This window comes from Gouania willdenowi, chromosome 21, assembly GCF_900634775.1.
Source record: "Gouania willdenowi chromosome 21, fGouWil2.1, whole genome shotgun sequence".
Classification (NCBI taxonomy): Eukaryota; Metazoa; Chordata; class Actinopteri; order Blenniiformes; family Gobiesocidae; genus Gouania; species Gouania willdenowi.
The window spans coordinates 28,476,399-28,485,322 of NC_041064.1; positions in this window are offsets into that span (position 1 = coordinate 28,476,399).

Here is an 8,924-nt window from a genome sequence, read left to right on the forward strand (position 1 = left end):
GTTGTGCGGGGAGCATTTGCAATTTTGTTGTACTTTGTGCAATGAAAATAAAAGGATTTTGATTAGGAACAGACATATAATTAGTGGCTGGGTCTATTGAAGACTTATTCTAATTAGACAAAGACTGGACGAACAAAGCTTTATCCACTAAGGCATAGACTTCAGCTAGGGATCTTCATAGCAAGACCTCTGTGAATTTGGAATTAAGCCTGCGACACGTGGCCTAGGGTTGCATTAACCAAATATTTTCCATTTCTTGACCATTTTTTAAAACAGTGAAGGAAAAATCCGAAGGTCATCAAAGATGCCTCGATACTGTGTAGCAGTTAATTGCAAGAAAACTTCTGAGAATGGAGTTTCTTTATTTACATGAATCTACCATGATCATAGAATTTATACAAAAAGAGCATCATTTGGCACTTTTATTGCATTTTCCAGTTGAAAATAATTCTGTGAGCTTTGCAATTACAGAAAAAACACGTGTGAAAGTTGTTGACGTTTTTAACAATATTTTCAGGAAAGTATTGCTGCCTCACTTTGACCAAGCCATTTTAATTTCACACAGATTCATTTTGTACAGGTCTAGATTAATTTGGAGTTTTGTTGTTATGCACTATCTCAGTCTTCCTCCACGGTGTTTCTGTGTGTTTAGTTTTCTCTTAATTTTGATTGGAGCCACTGCATCTATGACATTACAAACTTTTGTCAAACTCATCCAATAGTTAATCAACTGTCCCAGCACTCAAGGTTGGTGTCACTGTAATGGATGCACGTGTTGCCATTTACGTTCCTTTTCGAAAACACATAGAAGTAGGGGGAACATATGTTGCAGTCTCGAAATCAAAAAAGACGAAAATCTCTTACATCAACAGCAGAAATATCAACACCTTTTGAGATAATTAAATCCTAAGTGTGACCTTGAATGTGTGTTGGACCAGTCACATGTTGTATAAGACCAAAATTGTCTATTAAAGCATATAGTTCTTTGACAGTATTGTCCATGTTATTGTCTATATGAATATTAAAGTCACCGGTCATTATTAAATGTTGTATTCAGTGCATACAACTGACAGTAGATCAGCAAAGTCATCAATGAATTCTCCAGAATATTTTCGGGGTCTATAAACGACTAAAAACAGAACTCTTGAATCACCCTTCAATAAAAACCACAGATATTAAAGCTTTTTGTTTCTCTTTAATTTAACAATTTTACCTCTGTTGGGGGGGATTCATGGGCCGTGCCCCCCCTGCTGACCGACTGTGCCCCCCCACCCCACTCTTTCCACGCTACAGGGGGAGCTTTTTATTTCTCAAAGTCAAGAGATCTGATCGCAACTGACTACACACACTGACAGTGCGGACGGAGCCTGCTCTCTTGATTCACATGTTGTCACTCACATTGCTGCATCGTGAGAGCCAGAGCCGTATAATGATATAGATATAGAGCGTTAAATTCAAATAGAGGGCAGGAAGTGAAGTAGCTTGAGAATCTGCCATCTGAAAGAATCAAAATGCCCATGTTTTGTGTAGTGTACGGCTGCTCCAATCATTCTAATCGAGAAAAAGAAAAGAGATTGTATAGCGTACCAAAGATTGTCATTCACAAAGGTGAGAAATGTAAAAAGCTCACAGAACAACACCGTAAAAAGTGGATTTTAAACCTACTTCTGCTGTCGGGAGAAGCAGTCTACTGATGCCCATGTCTGTAGCGACCACTTCGTCAGTGGTATGTTAGGTGGCTAACTTTGTTTTTGTGGCTATGTTTATATAGCATCAGGTTGTCGTTAAATGCTCATTTTCTATATTATTTACCTCTTTCTTTCATCCCTGCACACTGTGCACACAGTAAAAGCTGAATTCCCAAATGCTAAAAGGTGTTTGATGTTCATTTCAAATGTTGGTGCACATATGTGGGGATAGTTATGTGTGCACCGGTAAGTGCGGAGCGTTCTTGTGTCCCCCGCAGTTTTCTTAATGCCCCCCCATCTAATACTGGCTGGCGCCGACTCTGGTTACCTGGTTACGACTCATCGGAGTCTTGTTTCCGGAAATTCAAAGTGAAAAATTAGAAGAAGAAGAACTCTGAAGCATCGCCATTAAAACAGAAGATGAAGAATAAAACAGAAGTGGATTGCCACTCGCAGATCTCAGCAAAAAGAGCTTCAAAAAAGAAAAGTTGGTAATGAATGGATCGGGAATTGGCTGGGCAGACGTGGGCAGTACAGTCCGTCAATTTTACAGCAGTTCTACTGTGTTCGCACATGCGCAGTGTGAGAGTTTGAGGTCAGCCAGTCCATGGCACTGCTTCAATAGTGCGATACCCTCACTAGAGGCGACCAGGATTTCAAACAGGTTTGATTTTCTTGCAATCATACGATTGCTGATCGAGAGCTGGTCGTGTGGTGTTAATCGCATCTTGTGACCCCATGTATACTACACAATGCACAATTTACACGATTTAGCAGAGACTTGGCCCGTTGCCAAAAATTAACACACCAGTGAAAAAATGGCTGCCCTAAGTTGAATACAGCTGGCTGTTTGGATCAAGCTCTTATCAGCCTGAGGAGAAGAGGAGTCCTGGGCCTGGTATTGTCGAGGAGGGATGGGTGGTGCTGATTGTTTCTTTTGGGAAAAGACGATGGGAATGGTGGGGTAAAGGGCAGGGTGTCAGTCTTGTGCCAGCAAGAACCAGCTCATTCATCTGGGCAGTTAAATCCAAGAAGGCAGGGGTAGCAGAGAAGCAGGATGAGGTAGAAGAAGGTGAGTTTTGTGGTGAAGCAGGTGGCTCCTGAGATGTGGGGGGGGTGGGTGGGTTGACCTCCTCCTGTTGGCGATCCTGATTCTAATTTCTTGATGGAAGCTCATCGATGCCATGTGAAAAGTTTCACTTCAGCCTTGTTTAGACACAGTTTATCTGTTGTAAAAATTATTCAGAGAGTAAATCCTTGAGAATTTCAGGTATCGGGCCGTTGATGAACACTTTAGGTTGCATAAGAGTTATTTCTCCCTCTGCCCCCAAATGGAGTCAAGCTCCATCCTCATTATTTACTTTGCGGGTAAACAGGTGAAGGCAGGACAAGCCATGCACAAGTTTATTTTTACTCCCCTCAGCTTAGCCTGTAAGGACCCAGTGGTTGGATTTTATCTTTGCTGGTTGGGTTCCAAATGACATTCCAAAATGTTTGTATTTTGTGTGGCGAAATTTCACGAAGGACTGCTTTGAAAACATGGGCCCGTACAGAGCTGGCTTAGCTTAGAAACTCCAGATAAAGCACAATGCAGTACCAACATTTTATGACTTCAGCACAAACGAGGATGTAAGTTCATATTAATTTTCAGCAGTAAAATGTCCCATTTCCATATTTTTTGGTTTTTATAGGTTAATATACCAGTAATATGCATTTATATGTATATTTTTACCCTTGGAATTCCGAGTTTTACTCGAACCCCTCATCATCATCATCTCTGCAGAAGAAGACCCTCCGCTGCACCTCAGCACTTTAACAACTCACTAATTTTACAATTTAAATAAACTATTTCTATCTTTGTTTTTCTGTTTGCATGTCATTTGCTTTGTATTTAATAAAATTGTTTCTCTAACAGTTGGTTAAATCTACACATTTATACTGTATATAATGTACATACAGGATGATGTGTAACAATAATCAGTAAAATTAACTGTAAACACATTTTTTAGAACTAAATATAAGGTTATGCTCTGAACTGAAAGAAAGGAAGAAGAGACAGAAAAAACTTTAGAATATAATACAATCATAACTTTTAATCATAAATATGACTCTTCTCAAAGAAACAACTTTTGATATCTTGGTCACACAATATCTCAATGTCAGTCAGTGAACTTTTTGTATTTGTAAAATATTCACTGGATGTGTCTCTGGTGGCGTGTGCAGTGGATGTTGTTGTTGTTAATATTGTATGAAGCCAACATTACTGCAGTCCTGCACATCATTGTTGTCCTGTTAAAGTCTCTTTATACCAAGACTTAAAAACAATCTGAAATTAGTGGTGACTCAAGTAAATCACCTTTTTTATGCATTACAATCTGTCCTTGAATCATCAAATAATTCTTCCTTAAGTCTCTAAATAAGTGAAACAATGAAAAACATCTCCTTGAAAATAAAATTACAGAATATTAAATAATCATTTAATATACATTTCAATAAATAAGTGCAGCCCATGGTCCCATGTTGACTCTGTCTGTTGTCTGTGGAAGTGATGGGTTCTAGACAGTGACGTGCCGTGACCTCTAGGGTTGGGTAGGCACGTTGCAAATTGAGACCACCAATGACAATTTCATATGTTTCTGCTGGCAAGTGTTAATTCAATTCAAATCAATTTTATTTGTATAAAGCAATTTCCAACAAAGTCATCTCAATGCGCTTATCAAAATATAAAATTCATAATAAGAAAGAAAAAACCCAACAAGATCCACATGAACAAGCATTTATCCATCTAACAAAATCAACATCATAAACACCATTAAAGAAACATAAACAATTATTTTATATAACCTCCATACTCTCCCAACAAGATATATCACATGACACGGCAGTATATCCGTTGTTTGTGTTGAAAACACAGAGAAAATGACGACAACTCAGAACAGCCTCAGTGAGGAGCATCCACAAAGCCAATCCTTCCTTTCACCGTAGAAAGTACCAACAATGTTCTGACCTTACCTTTGCTGAAGCTCTGGTAACTCAGGTGTTGGTCTCCCATCTTTTAAAAGCTGTCGTTTTTCCTCAAAAAAGTTTCTCTATCATCTCTGGCGCTGTCATCCTGCCTGTAGTGTTATCCTGCCCACTCGCTAGAGAACGTAGCAGCAGCGGTCACGTGGCATCTATTGGGGCGTGTCTACTCTGCATGAACTGAAAAAAGAAGAAATGAAAGAGTTAGATAGTGTCATTACATTGTATGTTCATCAAAAGAAAAACTGAAAGTGATGGAGATACATATACTCAGATGGATTCTCTCTCTCTCCGAGGGCAGAGTGGGCAAGATGTTGCAAAGCGTTCATCAACCCTGACACACTGAAAGACAGCAGGTAAGGTCACAATTGTATTGTTTTCAATTTAACACAGTACTACCATTAATGTAATATATATTTTATATTTTAGGGTGCCAGAAATCTGAACCCCATACCCATGCGGGGGTCTCCCCTAGAGTCGTGCTGGGTGGGTGTGTGGGTGCGGGTGTGGTGGTGCTTGGGTTTTCCTGCTTATCGGTCGGTGGGGGGCCCTGCTTGGGCGGCTGATGGTGTCCTTTCTTGTCAGGGGGCTGGGGCCGCCTCCCTGTAGAGGGCATTTTCATGGTGCTGTGAGGGCCTGTGCTGGCCCTGGTGCGGGCGCTTGCTTCTCTCCTGCATGGCCACTCCCTGTTGCGGCGGGGCGGGCAACTTTGAGCCTGGACCACCGGAGATTATGGCTGGTGCCCGGCTATGCCTGGGGGGTGGGGGTGCCGGTTGCCTTGTGGGTGGTCCTCGCGGTGTGCGGGCCCGGGGCAGCCTGCCCCGCCGGTGTGGGGGGTGGGCGCGCTGAGAGGGTCCTGGCGTCTGTAGCGGGGTTGGGGTGGGGTTGCTTGGCACTTCGGGATGATGCTGTTTGCTGGGGGGCAGCGCTAGCTGTTCCGGTGGTTGAGGTCGCTGTTGGCCGCCTGGTAGGTCTGTCCTGTTATCTGCGGACCGATGGGTGGGTCCGGGGCGCAATTGGCTTGGGGCTGCTGTTCCACACCGGGTGTGTGCCGTTGGAGTGCCTCCTTCCTGCGGTGGCGGCCACTGGTTGTTCGCACGCCGATGGGGGGCATTGCCTCGTGGCTTGCGCTGTCAGGTGGGCGGCGGGGCCGGGCTGTTGTCCTTGCGCCATTTGGGGCTGTGCGATCCTGCTGGACTGTGGTCAGTTTGTGGGCTGGGGTGAGGGGTGCCCCCGGGGGGGGATGACTTTAGATATACGTAACTGAGGCGAATTGTGCTGGTGGCGTAAAAAAAAGGTGACCTGGGGCGCTCTGGGGGACTCGGTCGGTGCGCCTGGCATGCAGCGTCCTCTTGTTGCCCTAGGGCGGCCGGCGGTGTGGTCATTATCCCTGGGCAGGCTGCTCCCAGTGATAGACACGTTGATCCTGTTTTAGGTATTACCACTCACTCCACTCTGTCCACAGCCACCACCATTATACCTAAGCGTCATGCTTATCACCAGACTGGCTTGATTACACAACACAATAAGCACAATATGCACAACTATAACTTCACATCTCACCCTCACTTTACAATATTTCTACCTTGAATCTCTCCTCTCTGGTCCCTTCCCCCTCCACCTCTCCCCACCCTCTCAGCGAGGTGTAACACTACCCTCTCTTTTTATACTCTCCCTTTAATAAAGTTTTTTTTTTTACGCTTCCTTAGGGAGGGCTGGTGATGGTCACAATTATGCAATGAAATAAATTAATTTATTTCATTGCAATAACAAAACATGCATTGCTGTCTTAAAAACATTGCAATTCTTGTAGTGTTGACCTTGGACAGCATGTGCAGACCAAATAACCAATCATCAACTATCATTCAGTTTAGTACTTTTATTTTTTTATTTTTTGGGGAAAAAAGGCTCTCGTTAACCTTTCTAGTATAAGAAAATAATTCAAATAAAACAATAGTCAATATTAACATCCACTGAAGGAGAAAATAAAGTGTGAGTAAAGTGTGTGGGAGGGGCAGAACAGCTGGATGCCTGAAGCCCATGTGAAGTCCGATACGTGTGTCCCCGTTGCAGTGCAGAGCCAGAGGGTCACTGTGCATGGACTTCCATGGATGTTGCTTTGGACACACAGCTCATGTGAGCTTCTGTCTTTCTCTTCATGTTTTGACCGTCAAACTCTCATGTCGCGTTGATGTCAGGCGAGAAACAGCTGAACCGATGCGTATTTTACGCAGTGATGGCACAATGTTCACATATGAGAGTGTGCATGACACAGCACTGCTCAGACCTGCTGGATGATGTCAGTAGATCATCTTCAAATGGTGCAGGCTGATTGACAGACTGTGTTGCTGTATTAACTCGAATCAATGGCAGATCAATAGGACGGTTTCCTATTGACTGATCAGAGCAAAGTTACAGGACCTGACAGAGCACCCACATTAAATTAGGAAGGAAAAATATCATTAGGTTTTAAAGTTGTTTTAGAAAAACAAACAAAAAAAACAAAAAACATTTTTATTTGTTATTTAGTTTTCTACATTATTGAATGTTTGTGCCATCTGCCTCCAATTTAACTTCCTCAAATGTCATTGTGTGCTTCTGTGCACTCACCTCTCCACATTGAACGAGCAAAACGCTAATTTAAATAGGGCAGTCTCTACCACTTCTGCACGGGCACTAATCATTGCTGCAATCTTGCAATATTAGTGAATTCCTTGCAGCAGGCGAGGAAACTGCTTCACCAAAGGATTTAGGGACGGACTTGGTTTACTACCCTTTATTTCAGATCTTAGAGAATCCGCCCCTCAGTGTAAACTAGGAATGCTTATTCCTTCTCTACACAGAAAGCTACAGATACTGTGTTTAAGGCAGTAGAAAGACCCTTAACTTGGTGGACCGTGGATTAAAATTATTTTGCTCTGCATTGTAGACAAAGATCTGAAATTACTAACCACTGCTGCCATACATTTGCCATCCAAGCAGAGACTCACAGCAAGTGGAAACCATTGGTGCTTCATTACAGCTGTTAGGTTTAAACAAAAAAAGACAAAAAAACAAAAATGCAGAAAAGATCATTAACTGGTTACTTAAAAGAAGAATCTATCTTTTGTACTATACAATAACCTAATGTTATATATTCTTACTCCTCTACAGACCATACAGGTGAAGGCATCCTGTATAGGATTCATAGTTACAGATGCTGCCGCTGCGCTTTTGGCCTTTGCAAGCTCAAACAGCTGGTTTATAGATGAAGTGATGTCTGGGAGGCTCTCTGCAGCTTTTTTTTTAGGTGATCAATATTAGAAATGACCTCTTCTGCTTGGGACCTTCTACTTAAAATTTTATACAAATGACAGATTAAAGATTTTTATGTACATAATATTAATGGTGCAATGATTAACATACAGCTTGGCAATATGCCTGGAAAATGTCTCACAATTGAAGTGTTTCATATCAACTTAAAAATAATCCAATTCCAACTAAATTCAACCAACAAGTGATCAGCGTATGAAACATTGAGCTTTAGGTATGACAAGCTTCTCATGTTTTTGTGGTATTTTAATAAACCTTTACATATCCTAAAAACAGTGAGCAACTCTTTTAGAACAACAAGACAAAGTGTTTCCACATACTGGAGCCCAAAGGAGGATCTATCCTTTCTCGCTTCCTCTGCATGCTATGTTCATTAGCCTGCAGGTGGCAGTACGTAGCAATGACGTCACAGACAGGCTGACTGAGTTCAGTTACGTCTTTATCATTAAAAACACTTTATCAATAGAATTCATTGACTACCTACTAAAATGATTTTAGATCGATTTGTGTCATCTTGAAGACCAACTAGCTGAGCTTGATGGAGTAGAGAGCATAGGAAAATAATCAATTCATCGATGAAATGGATGAATCAGTACACCCTTAGAACCAACATATGACTTCAGAATAACTGAAGTCACTATCCTACTATGGACTGCGACCACCAGCATACGACACTGTTATTTGCTTGGTTAGTACACTTTAGGGAAAAGTGCTAGAATAATTGTAATGGAGGTGCTCTTTCATGTTCATATCAAATGTTATTACTTTAGGTCTTCTGCCATTCTGGAACTGAACAAAGTCAGAGTCAGAGATGGCATAGATTTTCCTGGAGTTTGAAGCCTAGAACTAGCGCTTTGAGATGACTTTGTTGTATTTTGCGCTATATCAATAAAGTTGAATTGA